This window comes from Pipistrellus kuhlii, unplaced genomic scaffold (genome assembly GCF_014108245.1).
Source record: "Pipistrellus kuhlii isolate mPipKuh1 unplaced genomic scaffold, mPipKuh1.p scaffold_m20_p_1, whole genome shotgun sequence".
Classification (NCBI taxonomy): domain Eukaryota; kingdom Metazoa; phylum Chordata; class Mammalia; order Chiroptera; family Vespertilionidae; genus Pipistrellus; species Pipistrellus kuhlii.
The window spans coordinates 123,460,096-123,481,596 of record NW_023425404.1 but is presented as its reverse complement, the minus strand read 5'-3'; the positions used below and the strand labels follow the sequence as shown (position 1 = coordinate 123,481,596).

General features: G+C 37.4%; 1 pseudogene; it reads left to right on the top strand.

Moving 5' to 3' along the window:
- Positions 1-1,441: 1,441 nt before the first annotated feature.
- On the top strand, positions 1,442-8,998 carry LOC118719987 (annotated as a pseudogene).
- Positions 8,999-21,501: the final 12,503 nt, after the last annotated feature.

Here is a 21,501-nt window from a genome sequence, read left to right as displayed (position 1 = left end):
GAAATATAGCTTTTTGGATTCTTAGCCACTTTTCTTACTTGCTGTCTTTGTAGTTATTTTTCTTTAACTGCACTTTTTTTTATAATGTCTTCATTTTTATTTCTCTGTTTTTATGCCTTTGGAACTGTCCTGTAGCTCTTTGTAGTACTTAAGACTAAAATTATCTAAATGTCTCAGTAAATGCTGCAGAAAGAAGCCTTGCCTAAACCTGGACACAAACCCTGGACCCTGTGGGGTGTGGTATGGCCATAAATCCTTTTGTAAACAAGATGGACTATAAATAAGCATAGGAATAAATACATGTGGCATCATGAAAGAAGCTACAGGCAGGCTCTTCATCTAAAATTATACGTGTGCCTCTCTGACATTCCACCCCTATGGAAGCCTTCCTTGTCCTTAAAGCTGCTGGTGCTCTTGAGGGAGACACACCTCTTCAGTTCTTTTAGTGCTCTTCCTTACATCTCACAGAGTATGAGAATAGACATTACTGAGAAAGGACAGGGAGCCAGATCAAAGAGCCGTATGCCCAACACAAATTCTGCCTACTTATTACATTTTCTATCTCAGGGTTCTTACAGTAAAAGAGAAACAAAGGCCTTTTATGAACAGACAAGTTTGTTTAAATTTGCATTTTTTTAAATTTGTATTTACATTGAGAGAAAAACCCTGCAGGTTGGTTGGTTTTCTGATTAAAAAAACATAAAAATGAGTTAATATTGAAGTTGAGAAGAGGTGAGTATGCTGGCTGGACTGCAGGTCTTCCTCTAGTCCACTCTTCTCCATGAAGTATGTTTCATTTTGAGTAATTTGCTTTCTCTCTCTGGGCACAAATTCGTGTCTAAAGAAAATTGAGCTAGATGATTCCTAATGCCCCTCATTGCCTTTGTTTTATAAATAATAACAAATGAAAAATAAAATGAGTCACTTTTAGAAATTTTACTAGTTTTAAAATTACCACCCCAGGCTTACAGATCTGGAGTTATTTTCTATGATTCAGTAAATTTAAAAAAATTATTGAAGAAAAGGGAAAAATGATTTAGGTAAAGCAATAAGATCATTATTTAATGTTGAAGCTCCAGGCTTTGTGGGTTTTGAGTAGAATTTAGAGCTAGATGAGCATTGTATTTCTGGCCACATTTTAACTCATTCTTCAAAAGAAGTAACATCTTACCTTTCAAAAGACTACAGTAATTTTGACATCTTTCAGGCATTGCACTAATTACATTATGAACTGCATATGAATTTCATTTTTTAAAAGTAGGAAATGAAATAATTGTTAACTTCTTGCCTGAATACTTGAGAACACCTCATGTTAATGTATAAACCCCATTAAATGAATTCCACCATAAATGCACAATTGAATAAAAAATATTATTAGAAATAAAATAAATCCACCTAGGTTAAAATGCCAAGTGGTAATGTGGTAGGCTGGCAGACAGACATGAGGAAAGCAAGAATGGTAGACCAGGTACAAAAAAATCACCAAGACAGAAAGTCTTGGATGCCTAGCAAGGGGCAAAACTGGGAAAACAACTAACTCACCCCACGGTAACCTTTCCTCCCCTAGCATGTTATTGGTCATGCAAGGTTTTGGCCCTCCCCTTGACCTCCTTCCCAGGCATTTCACTAGTCATGTGGGAAAGCCCTTTAGAGAGGAACAAGGGTCAGAAAAGTGGTGACTAGAGGTCCCGTTTTTGGCGGGACAGTCCCAATTTTTAACAATTTGTCCCACAGTGTTTTAAAAAAGTCCTGATTTGGGGGAGGGGGGGGCGGGGGAGGAAATCGGGACTTCGTTAAAACGCCATGGGACATGGGACAAATTGTTAAAACTCGGGACTGTCCCGCCAAAAGCGGGACGTCTGCTCACTTTACTCATGCAACTCCTATGGGGACTTTGCAAGACCACTCACTTAAACATTAACCCCTAGGAATAACATCTAGGCTTCAGCTGTGTGCCAACTCTAGGCCCAGAAAAGCAGCAACACCAGACAGTTATGCTATGGATGACATCAACACAAGCAGCATTGACTAATGACCCTTGCTCTGGCCCCAACCAATCAGTGGAGACCATGAGCCTGCAAGGATTCCTCCCCTGGAAAGTTAATGACTGTTCCATTGAGATCCTCTGGAAACCTCCAGAATTCAATGGTTCTCAACCTTTCTAATGCCACGTCCCTTCAATACAGTTCCTCATGCTGTGGTGACCCCCAATCATAAAATTATTTTCCTTGCTAATTTTCCTACTGTTAATGAATCATAATGTAAATATCCGTGTTTTCCGATGGTCTTAGGCGACCCTGCTTGTGGTTTTCAACCTGTGGGTTGCTCAACCACAGGTTGAGAACCGCTGCTGTTTTCCAATGCTCCTAAGAGCATTGGAAAACACGGATATTTACATTACAATTCATTAACAATAAGAAAATTAGCAACAAAAATAATTTTATGGTTGGGGGTCACCACAGCATGAGGAACTGTATTAAAAGATCACAACATTAGAAAGGCTGAGAACCACTGTCCCAAATAAATGCCCTTAGGACTGTGGACCCAGTGTAGCTCTCTCTGTGGAGCACACCTGTGCCTTTCCCTGCCCTCTTTTTTGAGGTACACTTTTCTTATATCTCCCTTACACTCCAAGGGCCCTTCTTCGGCCTCTGTAACTTGTTTCCTGTGCCCATTTCTTCTATGGATAACTTCTCTCACCTCTGTGACTTTCTAAATAAATTTTCTCTTATAGTTTTTCTTGGCTCTGGATTCTTTCTTAGCCAGAAATGAGATTGCTGAGGTGAGGTCTAACAGCTGGTGCCATCATCACCATGGCCACAGAAGTAATGATTAAGTACAGTTACTCCCGGATGAAATTATCTAAAAATATAATTATAAATCATTCACAAATGTAGATGTTACGAGGAATTTAATATTTTAAATAATTTTCTCAAAATAAACCCTATTACTTTATCCCCAGTGATATAATTTTGCCTGATTAATATCTAAAACTTGTAGATGATAATGGTTTTTGGTGTCTGGCTATGTATAGAGTTCACACTACTTACTGAGATAAAAGAGGGGAAAAACACCTTAGGAAACAAGATGACAAAAACTGCATTTGCTACCCAAGAGGTGCTCTCTGTATTAACATTAGAGTGTTCTTTATCTATTTACCCATTCAATAGTTCACTGTAATAATATAGTAATCTAAGGTTTTAAATGGATTTATAAGTCACTATTTTAGGATGTGACAAAATTGGAATCTTCTTCACCAACTGCCTTGGAGCTTCTTTGAGAAGGACATTTCAGGATACCCAGGGACAGAGACTCACTTCATTGATTTGTTCAATGGTGCCTTTACAGGGCAGTTTTAGTAACTTTCAGGTGTTATCCCTATTGCTGTCTCTCCTCACTCAGGAGAGCTGCCGCTTGCCCCTACCCACAAGCTGGCATGCTCCTTGAATCACAGGGTGGACACAGGGTTAGCGTTATGGATAGGACCATGACTGTGTGTGCGGGAACAGGGACATTCGCCATAAGGGCTATTCATTTACAAATCTGTTACGGTATTTAATTTGAGGCAAGTACAAAGATACCATCCAACTGACACTCTCTTGGCTTAATGAGGCACCAAGAGACTATATTTTTCGCTGCTCTCTAATAAAAACCTAAAATAGAAGCTCACACAATCTCCTGACAAGGAGATTTTATAAGACTTATATTCCTTTCTTTTGATAGAAGGGCTCTGGGCAAGAGATACATAGATCCTAAAGTAATTTAAGGCCATGCTCAAAACCTATAATTCTTATTTTGCATTTTAAAAATGGACATTATAACATGATGAATGTCAGGTTTGTTTTGTTATCATTTTAATGACAACAAAAGGTATTTGGCCAGATATCTTAGAATATTAACATATTATAATGCAATCTTATATTTCAAATACGTTATATATTAAAAAAAAAAAAAAAAAAAAAAAAAAGATTTGGCCCTAGCCAGTATGGCTCTGTGGATAGAGCGTCAGACTGTGGACTGAAGGGTCCCAGGTTCAATTCCGGTCAACGGCTCATGCCTGGGTTGTGGGCTCAATCCCCAATAGGGGGTATGCAGGAGGCAGTGGATCCATGATGTTGTCTCATCATGAATGTTTCCATTATTTCTCCCTCTCTCTGGCATCCTCTCTGAAATCAATAAAAATATATATTTTTTAAAAGAGATTTGCATAATTAAGTGTTTATTTTAAAATTCTGGCAAATTTTTCCTATCCTGACTTACTAGAAGAGCAGAAACTATGGCTGTTGATTAAAAAGCATTTTTTCATACTATACCTAACACAGACCATGAACAACCACATCATATTGGTTTGTTGTTTATTTTCTTTTATCTGACATTGGATGATGATTTGTGAGACTATCTAACTTATGGGTTGGAATCAGTGAGTTACTAGAAATCTATATCTCCCATCCTTGACTTTCTCATTTTCACAATGAAAATTCCAGAAATAGCCTCAAAAGAACAGATATGTAGTTCAAAAGAAATTATGGCCCATTATTTTTCCAGTGGGGAAAGAAAAAAAATGAAGAATGTTGTATGTTAACCTTATTGTACAGAGCAACTGGATTATTAGGAAGTAACCTTTGAACTTAATTTATTGACAAAGAAATTCTTTTGAGTTTAAAGAATTTAGAGATTTATAATGTATACAGAAATCAGGACTTAAAAGAATCTTGCAATCTGATAAAAATTGAACATATTTCTTTTGCTTAATTGGCAGAAACATGACTTTTTTTTTCAACAGGAGGATTCTGGAGGTTGGGCTGACAGTTAATCTAAATTTGATGTGAAGATGAGACAAATATTACAAAAGTAAGAGAATTCTTTAGCAGATTTCACAGTGATGAAAAATTCTATTATTCCTTCTGATTGCTTTCCTTTGCTCAGTTTATAAGCCTCTCAGCTTGTGGCCAGGTGTACTTGGGGCAGAGATAGTTGTGCCTACTTGATTATTTCCCAGGATATCTGGTTCTTTCCACTTAGCTTCCTGCTGTCCCTTTCAGAAATGACTTTCACAGATGCATTAGCCTGTGGGCAGCTGTTTACTGCTGAGCCATTCTCTGCTAAAACTAATCAGCAGTTCATTCCAACTGAGAACCAAAGACAGGTTACAATAAAGTATTTTCACTCTAGGCAAAGTTGAAGACCATGGATTTAGAGCTATGCCAACTGTTCATGTTCTCAAGGGAATGTTTATTTTGGAAATGCATACAGAACCTCAGAGCAGGTATTTCTAAACCATGGTTAGTGGACTATGTTGACTTCTTTAAAGGGCATTGTCCCTGAATCCTCCTAGGCCACATGCCTGAAATCCAAATTGCTTTTAGGTTATTTAAAATAAATAGGTTGCAATAATATTAACAATTTTTTAAAAGTTACCTAGACATCATCTAATTGAAAATACTTTCATTAGCTCCCTCATTTAACAAGGTGTAAGCGATATTGGTTATTGTGAGATGGGAATAACATGATTTGTTGTGTTTTAACACTGCCTGGGAGTCTGATATCCATATGAGTCCCATCATTCATATGAACAGTGTGTTCTTTCTCAAAACTCATGAAGACAGAGGAATGATTAAGGGACCATTATTGATGAATGATTACAAAGAAAGCTTATAAAAAATCATGACATCTCTTTTATACCTGAGACTAATAATCCATGGAACCACATTCTTAAAACATCTTTCTTATTGTGCTCTGGAAAAAATGTCACCAAATGAACACACTTACATGGTGGGTCTTTGACCCTTCCACCTATCTTTGCAGCTTTGAGGAACAATTTTAAATACAGTAAGAAGCACACTCATAATAACTCTTATCTTTGTCTAAAAAGCTTTTATAAACTTTGAAACTTATGGAATTTCTTATAATATAGTCTTCTAGTAAAATGACTCTCAACTTCATATTATATTTATGTAATTTTGTTCACAAGAATATATTATGACTTGTTTTCAAATTGTTTAACTGTTGAGGTATTTGGGCATAAATATGGACAGGACAAAGTGCATAAAATATACTAAAATTTAGTCATGTAAATACTTCATTTTGTTATATAGAAAACATGTATACAACTCTAAGTTGCATATCCTGTAACATCTTTGGCCAAATTACACAGGTGAATTAAATAAGGGCTATTTTTCCACTTCATAATTAGTAAAGCTACTTACTTCTCACCATCTTTAAAATTTATTTTGTAATTTCCCATACTAAAAATTACAGAAGCTGTGACTGAAGCAAAATAAAACTTATAATTAAATAAAAACTTTTTTAAAGTTTTGATTGGGTTTCCTAGGCTCCTTGAAATCAAGCACCTTACCATTTTAATTGAACAAAAAAATCTCAACATAGCAATCGGAATTCTATTTGTCTATTCAGAGAAGGAGATTTTAGGATGCTGGAGTCACTAAACTACCCTGGTTTGGTTCTACCTTCACTCCCCTGATCTATGCATTTAAGTGTGCATGGGTAATCTTTTTTTTTGGGGGGGGGGGGTGTAGGGGGGGGTTCTAACAGTGGAAAGAACAAAAGAAAAAATAAATAAATGGGACTACAACAAACAAAAATATTTTGCACATCAAAGGAAACCATCAACAAAATGAAAGCTAAATCACTGAATGGAAGAACATATTCTCCAAAACATCTGATAAGAGGTAATGTCCAAAATTTAGAAAGAACTTTTAAAAATCAACATAAAAAAAATAACCAATCCAATTAAAAATGGATCAAGGACTTCAATAGACACTTCACCAAAGGGGACATAGAGATAGACAATAGACATATAAAAGATGCTCAATGTCATTAATCATCAGAGAAATGAAATTTAAAACCACAATGAGATATTACCACACACTTGTCAGAATGGCTATCATCAATAAATCAACAAACAACCATTGTTGACAAGGATGTGGAGCAAAGAGAATCCTCATGCACTGTTGGTGGAAATGAAGATTTCCACTGTTGAAAGCAGAATAAAGTTACCAAAATAATTAAAAATTGAAGTGACTTATGACCCAGAGATTCCACTTCTAGAAATAAGTTGGAAGAAACCTGAAATACTACTTTTAAATAATATATGCACTCCTATGTTTATTGAAGCATTATTTACAACTAGAGGCCCAGCACACTAAATCTGTGCACAGGTAAGATCTGTAAGCCTGGCCTGTGATCGGGGCCACCTTCCCAGGCTGCCTGCAGCTGCCCAGGCCCCCCTCCACCACTCACCCACAATTCCCCATTCACCATTGGGTGATCAGAGCCTGCTGGCTAGAGGGAGGAACCAAGAGGTCAGCAGTCCCGCCCTTTGCCTGCCCTGTCCCCTGCCACCACCCATTCCTAGTTCCCTGTTAGCCATCGGGTGATTGGAACCTGCTGGCCCGGGGGTAGGAACCTAGAGGTCAGTCATTTCACCACTGACCAGCCCCACCCCCTGCCACCACCCACCCCAGTTTTCCATTTGCCACCAGGCGATCAGAATCTGACAGAAACTTAATTAGATGAAAGTAGCCAATGGCAAAGAAGGAATCAATATGAAATAGTCTTTATAAGCAGTGACTAAGCCTCCCTTCAGGAAGACAGAGTGTTGGATATGAATTCCCTGTCTCTTTTACTTTCTGCAAGTAAATAAAACTACTTTGGGACTAACTAACCTGGCTTTTTAATAGAGTACCCCAAGCAGTGAACCCTTGATTAACATTTGTGCCAGAAATGTTAACAAGGAAGTTCACATTTTTGAAAACAACAATTTTAATACAATTGTAAATAAATGAAATGTAAAAACAAATTATTATGAGTTATTACCTGGGCCCTAACCCTACAAAGTGGCAGCCCATGTCCCAGGGAGTGAGGGCATATTTTCCTTTTTTAGATTATTTTAGTAACCCAAACTTGGTGTACCTATTGCATCGTCAGCCAACAAAGGTTTCTTGAATGCTAGGGAATAGAAAAGCTAAAGCTGTGATGTAATAGTACAGATACTGACAAGATAGTAGCTTTCCACTTGAGGAAGGGTGGGGGCAGAGGACTGCATTATGTTGCAGTAAATGGAGAGAGTGCTGTAATGCAATTACCAAAAAACATGGCTCTTAATAGGAGTAGTTTTGAATTCTAGTTCTACTAGTTCTATTGCATTTTTGTTCTGTTTGGACTTCATGCTTGCCCAGTGTAATTCTGTGTTTGACTTTGGAACTGGCCATCACAATGCAGCCTGCCACAGCCCTCTTGGACACTTATCAGTGCTACTAGCTGAATTTGGAAATCTGAAGAGTCAAAGGAAGTGTGTAATGTCACAAACTACAAACCTATTTGTAAACCCACAACCTGGGATTCCACTTCTCTCCCTTGGTGCCCAGATGGTGAGAGCACTTTAAGCCACTTACTCTCCCAGGTGATATGTTAGCAGTGGCATTCACCTGGCTGTATCTTGTGTGAAGATGAAATGCCATTGAATGCAGAAATATGGCATGATCTTGGCAGCCATTTTCAGATGGAATATTTCCAGCAAAAACAATAACTTACCAAGCAGTTCCAAGTGAAGTCCCCAATGAAGAACATAAAGCTGCAACTTATAGATGCCCAATTTTTAAAAAATAAACCAAGCATCCATTATAAACTGCATGAGAGGAGCCACAATCAAAAAACTGAAAGCCTTTATCAAAACACCCTTGAGCCCTGCCCACATGGCACAGTGGTTGAGTGTCGACCTATGAAACAAGGGGTCATGGTTCGATTCCTGGTCAGGTCTTATGCCTGGTTTATGGGCTCAATCCCCAGTGGGGGCATGCAGGAGGCAGCGAATCAGTGATTCTCTCTCCTCATTGACGCTTCTATCTCTCTCTCCCTCTCCATTTCTCTCTGAAATCAATAAAAATACATATTTTTAAAAATCCTTGAAAATGAAAGGAAGCATGGGGCTGCGAGAGCTGCAAGGCAAGAAGTGAGAGGAGTCCCAGTCCAGACTTGACCCTGTCCATCCCATAGAGTACATCCTAAAGGACAGTCTCAGTTACCTTCTGGAGACCCAGAGACAGACAAACAGATAAATAAATCTTATCTTTTGTGACAGCATGGATTGAGCTGAAGATTATTATGATAAGTGAAATAAGCCAGAAGGAGAAAGACAAATACCATGTGATGTCCCTTCTATGTGGTATCTAATGAACAAAATAAACTGGTGAACAAAATAGAAACATTGATATGGATACATGGAATAGACTGACAGCTGTGAAAGGGGGAAAAAAGGGGGAAAATGGATAAAATAAGGTGAAGAGCTTAGAACATTTATACATAACTCATGATGCATGTAGTGATAGCCAGAGGAAAAGAAGGGAGGGGCCAGGAGGAGGTGGGCAACAGAAGGCAAATGGGGATGGAAAAAGACTTTGCTTGGGTTAATAGGTGCACAATGCAGTGTAAAAATTATGTTTTATTGAGTTGTACACTTGAAATCCATATGGTTTTGTGAACCAATTACACCCCAGTAAATTCAATTTAAAATAAATAAAATAAAGTATTTTAAATAATAAAATTTATATAGAAATACTAGGAAGTTAGAATACATAAGAGTTTTGTGTTTTTTAAGCAGAGCCCAGTTGGAGGATTTACCCCAGTTTTATTTCAGGATTTAGTCTAAAACTATAACAAATAAGCCTGCATGGCATTTGGTGAGAAGGTACATGTGTGGAATTTAAGAGAAAGCCTAGAAACTAGATCCCCAGCTTTGGCGCTGTTGATATTTAAGGATAGATAACTCTTTGCGGAGGAGCTGTCATTTCGATTGTCGCTTACTCAGTAGCATTGCTGGCCTCTGCACACCAGATACCAGGAGCAACCCAGTATTGTGACAATCAAACATGTCCCCAGACATTGCCAAACATGCCCTGGGTATGGAGCACTGGCAAAGTTGCCTCCCAATTCTAACCTGCACATATATGATACATTTATTTATTTAAATTTATTTATGTTTAAATATCTTTTTATTGATACTAGAGAGAGAGGAAGGGAGAGAAAGGGAGAGAAACATCGAGGAGAGAGAAACATCATTCATCTGCCTACTGAAAGCAACCTACTTGGGATTAAACCAGCAACCCAGGCATGTGTCCTGACTTGGAATCAAACTAGCAACCTCTCAGTGCATGGGAGAATGCTCAATCAATTGAGCCACACCAGCCAGGACTGTGGTAAATATATTTTTGACAAAGATATCAAGGCAATTCAATGAGAAGTGAAAAGTCATTTCAACAAATTATATCAGAAAAATTAGACATAGAGCCTCTTTACTCATAGCATAAACTTAAAAATTTGAAGTACAGTAGATCATATGTATTAATATAAAACCTAAAATTAAAATCTCTAGAATTACATAAAAATAGTTGAATCCTAAAAGAAAAATAGTTAGCTTATACTTCATTAAAATTTAAACTATTAAACAATAATCAAAAGATTAAATGGTTCTTTATAAAATAAGATACAAAAATCCTACCTCCCTCCAAAAAAGAAAATAATACAGAAAATGATGCTCAATATTATTATCCCATAGGGAAATACAAATTCAAATCACAGTCAGATACAACCACACATCTAGAATGGTTACAAAGACAGATATGATGATATAGAACCCTGGACCTCTCGCATGCCGTGTGTGAGAATACTAGAGTCTCTTAGGAAAGATTTTGACAAGGTTTTTAAATAAGTTAAACATACTTACATTAAGAAGCAGTTCTTCCACTATTGTGTATTCCCCAAAAGAAAAGGAAACATGTGTCCATAAAAGACTTATATGTAAACTAGAGTACAAAAATTGTGCACTCAGGGGGTCCCTCAGCCTGGCCTGCAGCCTCTTGCAGTCCTGGAGCCCTCAAGGGATGTCCAACTGACAGCTTAGATTCGTTCCCCATGGGGAGTGGGCCTAAGCCTTCAGTCAGACATCCTTAACACTGCCACTGCACTCTCCAGCCATAGCCTGCCTTCTGCTAAGTGGTGCTCCCCCTAGGAGAGCTCACTAACCACCAGGCAGAAGCTCCTGCATTGAGCTCTCTGATGTCCCCTGAGGGGTCCTGGATTGCAAGAAGCACAGGGCAGGCCGAGGAACCCCACAGGTACATGATCAGGGCCAGGGAGGGATGTAGGAGGTTGGCCAACCAGGGAGGGAGCACAGGGGGGCTCCAGAGTATGTCCAGCCTGTCTTATTCAGTTCCAATCAGCCACAGACCCCAGCAGCAAACTAATCTACAGGTCAGAGTGTTTGCTCCCTGGGAGTCAGTGAATGTCATAGTGAGTAGCTGAGTGACCTTAACATATCATTAGCATATTATGTTTTGATTGGTTGAACGGATGACCAGATGACCAGACACAGCATATTAGGCTTTTATTGTATAGGGCACTTATATCAACTTTATTTGTAATAGCCAAACACTGCAAACATCCCTGGTGTCCTTTAACAGGATTATAGGTAAAAATAAATGAAAGAAAGAAAGAGAGAGAGAGAGAGAGAGAGAGAGAGAGAGAGAGAGAGAGAGAGAGCTAGAGAGAAGAAAATACAGTCTGTTCATTTCATTGAAAACTATTCGACAATAAAAAGCAACAACTTGATACGTGCAACAATGTGGATGGATCACAAAGTAATTACACTGAGTGAAAGCAGATAGACAAAACATCACAGCAGCTCTGGTTCCAGGCTCTGAATCCTTTTTCATGAGATTCTAGGAAATGCAGTCTACTCTGCAATGACAGAGAGCAGATCAATGTTGCTGAGATAGAGTTTTGGGGAGGGAGGGATGGCCCAGGCCCATAAAGAAACTTCAGGGAGATAGAAATGTTTGACATCTTGGTTATGGTGATGGTTTCACAGTACCTACATGTGACAGAATTCTTCAAGCTGTGCAAATTAAATATGTGTAGCTTACTATAAATGAATTACACCTCTGTGTAGTAGAAAAATTTAAATTTATATATAATTTAACCTACTGAAGCAAATTGCTGTTTTAGTTTGTATCTTTACTTTTAAATTTTTAACAAAACACTAATCATGAAATTATCTCAAGAATGAGGTTATTCCTGAATGTCAAACATTCATGGAGTTTACTTTTGGAATTCTTTTCTTTAATAGTGTTTAGGATTCTAACATAATGAGTTGCTCAGAGAGGTTATGTGATTTTCCAAAATTCCTATTACAGTTTCTATAATTAAAATATTTGATTAGAAAAATATTTAGAATGTCACTAGCAGGCTTTAAAAATAAATGAAAAAATAAGAATTATAAGGCCCTAGCCTGTTTGACTCAGTGAATAGAGCATCAGCTTGGGTTCTGAAGGGTCTTAGGTTCGATTCTGGTCAAGGGCACATGTCCAGGTTGCTGGCATAATCCCCACTAGGATACGTGCAGGAAGCAGCCAAGCAATGATCCTTTCTCATCATTGATGTTTCTCTCCACCTCTCCCTTCCTCTCTGAAATCAATAAAAATATATTTCAAAAAAGAAATATAAAAATAGGTACATTTCAGTTTTAAAATGTTTTGAGAAAATAGGAGCTAAATGCAGAAATCAAACAAGGAACTAATTGATTGTTACTTGATATTTTTCATTGTTCTTCTCTCCACATTAACAGCCTTCTTGAAGCCTGAATACAATTTACTTTTGTGAAACATTAGCTAAGTCAATTAAAATTAAAATGAATGAAATAAATATTTTTTAAAGTATAACAACATTTGCTTTACATGAATTGAAACATGAAAGCTTTTCTTTTTTCTTTTTTTTTACAAAACCTTGGGAGGCAATAGGTGTGCAGATTCCAAAGCCTTAACTATCATGAGTGCATATGTCAAATGGCATCTTAGGAAACCCTTCTCTGGGTTTAATATCATATTCATGGCATAAATTTGGCACAGTTTTATTAAAACGTATGGAATATGGTGGGGAAGGAAATCATGCTAACATTTAGAAAATTGTACTGGGGTTCAATTATCTATACTAATGAAAGGGTAATGTGCTAATTAGACAAGACATCTTCCAGACAAAGCCATGGTGGCAGGGGCTGAGGCAGAGGTGATTAGAGGTGATTAGGGGTGATCAGCCTGTCAGGAGAGTGCAGTTATGGGTGATCAGGCTGGCAGGGGAGGGCAATTAGGACCAATCAGGCTGGCAGAGGAGGGAAGTTAGGAGGTGTCAGGCCAATAGGCAGAGGTGGGTAGGGTTTCTCAGGCAGGTAGGCAGGCAGGCAAGTGATTAAGAGCCAGCAGTCCTGGATTGCGAGAAGGATATCTAATGGGATTGGGCCTATACTGGCAGTTGGACATTCCCCAAGGGGTCTCAGATTGGAGAATATTCAGGCTGGGCTGGAAGGACCCTGTTCCCATGAGTGAATTTTGTGCACTGTACCTCTAGTTTATATATAATATCCTCCGCAAGTCACATCTGATGTCTGGGGTCTTGATTCAGCATTTACTTCATTACTAGAAAAATTGAGTGCTGAGCTACCAAAGGAAAATGATCAAGAACCACAACATAAATTACTACATTTTCCAACCAACTAACACACACACACACACACACACACTAATACTAATAACTTTTCAAATTAAAGAAATTTTGATAAAGGTTAATTATAAGTGCATCAGTTATCTCCTACAAAATGATGCTATATTAACAAACCACCTCAAAATGAGGTGCTTAACATAAACTTTTCTTGAGCTCATGGCTTTGCAGGTTTGCATTAGACTAGTCTCGGCAGAACTGGTTTCTAAGAAAAGTCCACTTAAATGTCTGGCAGTTGGCTCCTTCTGGGGTGGGACACCGGAGAGTCTGGCCCTGTGCTCTCCACCCTCTATCAGGTTAGAGTGGGCATGTCATCTTGGTCATGGCAGAGGTGCAAGAGTTAGGCTCTTGCTTGGACACCCTGTAGAACTGACTGTTACAACACCAGTTTAGTCTCTGATAAGGCCACAGCCCAAGTTGTAATCCTGTGAGACTCAAAGACAAATGAGCAAGCTCATCACACGGGGGGAGGATCAGGACTAACAGGGCTGGTAACCCAGGAAGTTGTCTTTAATTCACATCCGTGCCAGGGAGCGTGTTATGTCATGGCCCCTTTCCTTCTGTTGAGAAAAGAAAATACATCATTTTTAGAGATTTTAAAATTCTTCCCCACTATTTTTTTTTTCCCAAAGCGTTTTGACATTAGTGGATTAATTGCCTAACTTGATTGGGCTTTTTGCCATCACCTCTGCCATTCTTGCCTTTCATGTTTGTCTTTACTCATTTCTCCTGTGTTTGTGAACACCACTCATTGTTTCATACCAGTTATTGTCATATATATATAATAGTACATATATATGCTTCCTTATCAGGCTGGAGAGAAACAGTTTTGGATTTAAATTCTTCTTAACCCTCCTGAAGAATCACTTTCAGGCATATCTGAGTATTCCTAGATACTGTCACACATGAAACCATTCAATTTTACTTAACATTTTAAAGAAACAATAACAAAATGGTAACTCAAAAGAAAGTTATTGTTTGTTTAATACACTTTTCAATTTCCAGGAATTTAGATAGTCACCTTGGGGAACAGAGTAATCTTGTTTGTTTTTTTCCAAAAGTTTCATTTCTGATTTTGAAAATCCTTATTAGCAGTGCAACAGTTTAACACACCATTTCCCTGGAGACTGAAGACTGCAAGTGGATGGACTTTCAGGGGCAAGCCATGCTTCTACAAAAATGTTTAAGCTGCCGGGACCGGTTTGGCTAAGTGGATAGAGCGTAGGCCTGCGGACTGAAAGGTCCTGGGTTTGATTCCGGTCAAGGGCATGTACATTGGCTGTGGGCACATCCCCGGTAGGGGGTGTGCAAGAGGCAGCTGATCTGATGATTCTCTCTCATCGATATTTCTAACTCTATCCCTCTCTCTTCTTCTCTGTGAAAAATCAATAAAATATATTTTAAAAATTGTTTAAGCTGGGCTGAGAGGTTTTTACTGCACACTTTTACTGTACATGAAGTAATATTAATTTTTAGTATAGAATTTGAGATACCATTACTTTTATAAATATGAAGATATTTATTGAATTATTTGTCAGGATCTTTTACAGCAAACATTTTATTTAAAAAAAAAATGGACTTGAGGATTTGGTGACCTTTCAAATCTGAGTTTCTACCCTCACCCATTCTCCTGAAACCTTGGAAATAGGGGACCAGGGGATGTCTAGTGCACATGATTAGGGCCGGGTAGCAGGTTTAATAGTATTCATTAACTATAACAACAGCAGTCTGCGCATGAGCAAAGGAATGATCAATAACATGCCTTCAAGCACAATGCTACTGATAATTGATCCCCAGTCATTACTGAGGAGGGGTGTTGAATTTTGTATCATATAATATGCCCTTTGGAAAGTCACAGTATTAAACCTTTACTATCTGTTCTTTTGCAGTCTTACTATTAGTCATGTCATGTTTCCAAATAATTCCAGCTTTATTGGTTTTGACAGGAATCCTTTCTCTGCCACATCCAAAGATGCAGACATAGATGCTAAAAGGTGCTGTTTGGATTCATAACGTCTAATTCTGAAACAATGGTTGAAACAGCATAGATGAGGCTTTCGCTCGTCACTGTTTTCTATTTCACTGAAACCAGCCCTTTACAAAGATTAATGACACCTATATAACATTATCCTCGCTACTGCAGAATGTCCAGTCTTACTCAAATAAACCCTTCTCTTACCATTTATTGGATTAATTTTACTCTCCTTTTCTCCTTAATTACTTTTATAGGTTGTTTCCCTTGCTAATCTAATGAAGGGAGTCCTTTGGTTTAATAAAGCAGAGTCAATACAATAAGAATTAGTCTGTGTTTAATCAATGTCTACTAAAAACATGCTAGATGTAATATTGCTATAAATTCTAGTGCAGTTTATTTCAGCAGCCTTGTACCTCTTTTAAATTTTCCTTTTTCTATTTTTTATAACACAGTAGTTAAGAAAATAGAATAGCAATGAAATAAATATGGTGCCTTTGATCAGAGTCTGATAGATTTCATTGTATTCTTTCACAGAGATGCTATTGAGGATGTGATTCATCATGTCAAATGTGACCTCCTATATGCAGTCCTTTCCCCCAAAAAAATCTATTTAGTCTAGGACCACAGTGTTATACTTATCCTGAATACTAGTTGTTTGTAACCTAAGAGGCATTATCAAGTGGCCTGATCTGCCCAGAAGCTGAGAGGCAAATCTGTGGCTTAATGAAAGCAGTGTTCTCCTGTCTTATCTATAGATTAAATTTGAAATTCTGAAGTTTACCATTTTGAGGTCCCCATGTCAAGGGACCAATCGAATCAGACTTTAAAGGTAAAGGGGGTTGGGAATCTGTGTTTTTAAGATACCTGAGTCATTTTAATCTGCAACTGTGGGTGAGAAGCAGATAGCAACTAAGTATATTTATGATCAAGAATGCATTTTAGTCACATATTATTCCTATTTTTACTGTATTTTATCAATTTTAACATTGCTGTAGTATACACATCCTTACAATCTTGCTGTAGTATACACATCCTTACAATCTGTCTTATGTAATTTTCATAACCAAATAAATATTACAGCATGATTGATACAAACATGGAAAATTATGCTCAAGAAAAAATTGGAGTTTGAATCTTGAATTAGAAATACAGAATACAAAATTCTCTATGCTACCTCATCTGTTGATAAATTAATTTAGAAGATTAATATTTACAGTTATTTAAATTTTATGTCTTTTTGATACTAGATAATATTTATTAAAATCTCAATAATAAATCTCCTAATGAATATTGTACTTATAAAATATAACAAAATGGAAATGATAGGAATAAAAATATCTTGCACCTAATAATTAATACAAATGAAGCAATAAAGCCCAGAAAAAATGACGTCAATTATTTATTCTAATTTTATATTTTTGGTATTATATAAAGCCAGTAATGTACTCACTTTACTTCCAAATAGAAATGATAAATCAAGAATACTGGAACTGCCAAAACCGGTTTGGCTCAATGGATAGAGCGTCGGCTTGGGGACTTAAGGGACCTGGGTTCGATTCCTGTCAAGGGCATGTACTTTGGTTGTGGGCATATCCCCAGTATGGGGTGCGCAAGAGGCAGCTGATTGATGACTCTCTCTCATTGATGTTTCTAACTCTCTATCTCTCTCCCTTCCTCTCTGTACAAAATCAATAAAATATATTTTTTTAAAGAATATTGCAACCAACAGAATATAAAATTCATGGGGGCAGAATTTTGGTCTAACTTTTACTGAAATATCCCCAAAAATCTAGAAGAGTACTTGACAAAGTAGGTGCTCAATAAATATTCATGAAATATATAAATGAATATGATCACTCCATGAGCATATACATTAAGTGACTTGTTTTTTTAGCCATTTATTCATGGATATATGTATATATATACATATAACACAAATATAAGCATATAAATGTTTATATTGAGATATATATAAAATATTAAAATCTAAAATATCCTATATAATAAAAGCCTAATATGCTAAATGTCCAGTCAGCAGGTCCACAATTCAACCAATCAAAGCATAATATGCTAATTATATGCTAAGGCTGCTCAGCTGCTCACTAGAACATGCATTGACCAACAGAAGGCAGACAGTCGATCGGTCAATCAGTCACTATGGCATGCACTGACCACCAGGGGACAGATGCTCGGACCAGCAGGCTAGTTTGCTGCTGGAGTCTGGCCTATTGGGACTGAACGAGATGGACTGAACATGCCCTGGAGCCCTTCCACGATCCCTCCCCAGCTGGTCAACTTCCCATGTCTCTCCCCATTCTCATTGTGCATTAGGGTCCCTTGGCCTGGCCTGTTCCCTCTCACAATCTGGAACTCTTCAGGGGATGTCAGAGATCCAGTTTCAGCCTGATCCCACAGGGGGAGCACCACTCAGCCAGAAGCCAGGCTTACGGCTGGTGAGTACAGCGGTGAAGGCAGAAGCCTCACCCGTTTCTGCATCAGCACTAAAGATGTCCGACTCCCAGACTGCAAAAGGTTTCAGGCCAGGCTGAGGGACCCTAGGCCCAAGTGCATGAATTTAGTGCACTGGGCCTCTAGTAATGAAAAGGAAAATGTGTAAAATCTAATCATATACACATTTAGACTTAGATGTAATTTTTATATAAGCTTTAAGTACCTAAATGTATATGTACACATAGAATGAAAGCAATATTTACCCAAATTAGAAAGAAACATGTTTAAAGGTAATTAATTATACAACATGGAGAAAAAGGGAAAATGTGTTTCCACCTTTTCATATGTTTCAATGTTGTTATTCTGCTTTCAAATATTGGGGGGGGGGGGTGGAATCTGTATGACAGAATAAGAATTATGCTGCATAACTTATAAAGTTACCATGAAACAGAACTAGTCAAGGCAAAATAGTTGAATGATATCCATCATTCATCAATGGTGTTTTAAAAACAATATTTGCCTGAAAGGAGGTAGAGAAATATGAGATTCTATTTCAGACTAAAAGCCTATTTTCTATTCAACTGCCACTTCATAGAGTGGTCCTATGTCAATAAAGCAGAAAACATTGGCAGTTGGTCACATTTCATTCCTTAATGGACCTGGATGCCACACATTCTTTACTCTGCACTTGGGAGGGTTCCAGCAGGATGATTTAGGCCAAGTTTCGCTTCAAATGAAAGTCTGCATTCGCTTACTTCAACTGCTCAGGGTGCTTTAAAGAACAAGTTTCCAAAACAGAAAAAGAAAAGAAGCAAGAAAAACAGAAATGATTTTATTTTTCAGTTTTTTAATTAATTGTTTCTTTACGGAATCATATCAATGTTTTCAATGTATATGTGATGAAGATGCCTAGTCATGACATCTGAAACCAGGAAACCTCACTGGGGTTTGTTATCAATCCAAACACATCAGCCTCACCACACCCTGTCAGTCACCTGAGAATCTCATGCATGGCCTCAGAGAATCTGTAATTCATGAAAGCCTGTAATAAATAGTGAAGTCTATGGTTGGGATGACATGCTAACTCTGCTTTTTGTCCCACATAGAAAGGCTAGCAACAATCACTTTCATCCCAGTCAAACGGAATGAGTCAGCCTATAGACCAGGCACTTCAGAGACCCTCCACAGCCCACATGAGAAAAACAGAGACCAGACATGGGGATTACTGGCCAATAATTGCATGATTAATTACAAATTCTGCCATTTTCCTTCACCCATACCTAGGGCTCTTAAGCCGTCCATGCACTGAGGCCTCAGTTGGGGTGACAAAGACTGTCTCCTATATAGAATGTGAGGCTCTGAGTTTGTCTCCTCACTCTAGAGTCACCACAACATGAGAAACTGTATTAAAGGGTCACTGCATTAAAAAGATTGAGAACCACTGCTCTAGGCCAACTAAAGCATTTTGTTGTTGAATTTGTGCAATGAAAAGAAAAAGAAGAAAAAAAGCTAATCTAGCCAGACATCAAGAGAAATCAAACTATAATTGGAAGTTATATTTCCACAAAAGATTTTGCTCCAATACAAGCTAGGGTAACACCATATATTCAGTTGATACACAGAAGGTAAGTATTTTAGTGATGTCAGGAATCTTAAATTGGATCTGTTTTCCAGCACATTATCTGTTTAGGTTTTTTGACCAGTGGTACAGATGTTCAGATATAGAAAATAATTTACACAGGTCCTAAATTTATTTCTGATGGAGCCAGAAATAGAATCCAGATCATTAAATAATTATTTCACAGTCTCTTTCCATGGGAACAAGCTGCAGTACTAAAAAAGAAACAAGCAAAATATTATTTTGCCCTGGCTGGTATGGCTCAGTTGGTTGGGGATCGTTCTATGCACTGAAAAGTTGTCAATTCAATTCTCAGTCAGGACACATGCCTGGGTTGCAGGCTTGATCCCTGGTGAGGGATGTGCAGGAGGCCAGTGATCAATATTCCACTCACACATCAATGTTTCTCTCTCCCTCTCCTTTCCTCTCTCTAAAAAAAATCAATAAAAATATATTTTTAAAAAGCATTAATTTTACTTGAGAAAAACCTGGCATTTTAATTTAATTTACACCACTTTTATTTTGTATAATATCTCTAAAAAAGTTTTTTATAGACTTGGAAGAAATTATAAATTCATCTTCTATACATGGACTATATTTTTTAAATTTTTACAGATGAAGTATTAACATAGTAAAAAGATAAAGAAGGTTGTACAGCTATTAAAATACATCTTAGCCCTCCTAAGTTAACATAACTCACCTAAAGAATGTTATAAAGGAATATTTCCAGGAAATAGTGTTTTTCTAATGATCAGGATTTAAAATGCCAACTATTAAAGGTAGAATTTTGAAATATCAAGATCAGCCATCCCTTTAAAGATAACTGGAAAATAAACTAAAATTTGGAACAATTACCCGTTCTAGTTGTTTAAGCAACATTTATTGATGCTTTGCAAACAGATGAAAGGTAGTCAGTAATATACAGATAGTACATTTGGTACATTTAGTAATGTACAGCATTTCTAAATCAGTTAGGTTGATCAGAATAAGAAACTGCATTAAGTAATTCAGTGCAGATGTAAACAGGCTATGAAAATGGTATACATTACATATCAATTTTTTTTTAAATCAAGAACTTAACAGTGTTTCCCAACTGCATTTAGGCACTTGTATCATGAAGCAGTGATGGAAATTTTTTTGTTACAAGTTAGGAAGAAATTGTCTTTGAAATATTTCATAAGCAAAGTCTGATAGCCTTTGAAACACATCTTTTTAGTGGTGTTGCTCACAAAACCTGCCCAGTAAAGTCCCCATTTGGGAACAATGGGAAGAGTCTGGGTTAGACAGTATAGTGGGAAGGACAATGGAAGTCAACCTTCCTTATAACAGGAAGAACATGTTGATATGACTGACTGGCAATTAAGATAGCTGTTGAATGAACTATTTACTAGATATTCTATTTAAATTTAAATTTTTAAATAAAAATATGGGAGCTGAGAGGAAGTTAGGAATGGGGACAATGGAGGATATCTATAATACTGTCAATAATAAAGGACTTAAAAGTAAGACAGGAAACTATAAAAATACTAGAGGAATTCACAGGCAGCAAAATCTCAGACATGTGCCGAAGCAATTTCTTCACTGATACACCTTCTAGGGCAATGGAAACTAAAGAGAAAATGAACAACTGAGACTACATAAAAATAAAAAGTGTATAGGAAAAGAAACCATCAACAAAACAACAAGAAAGCCCATTGCATGGAAGAACATATTTGCCAATGTTATCACCAGTAAGGGTTTCTTCTCTAACATTTACAGTGAACTCATACAACCTAACAAATGAAAGATTAACATCCCAATCAAAAAATGGACAATGGACCTAAATAGATACTTTTTGAAAGAAGACATAAGGAAGGCCAAGAGACAAGAAAACATGCTCAAAGTCACTAAT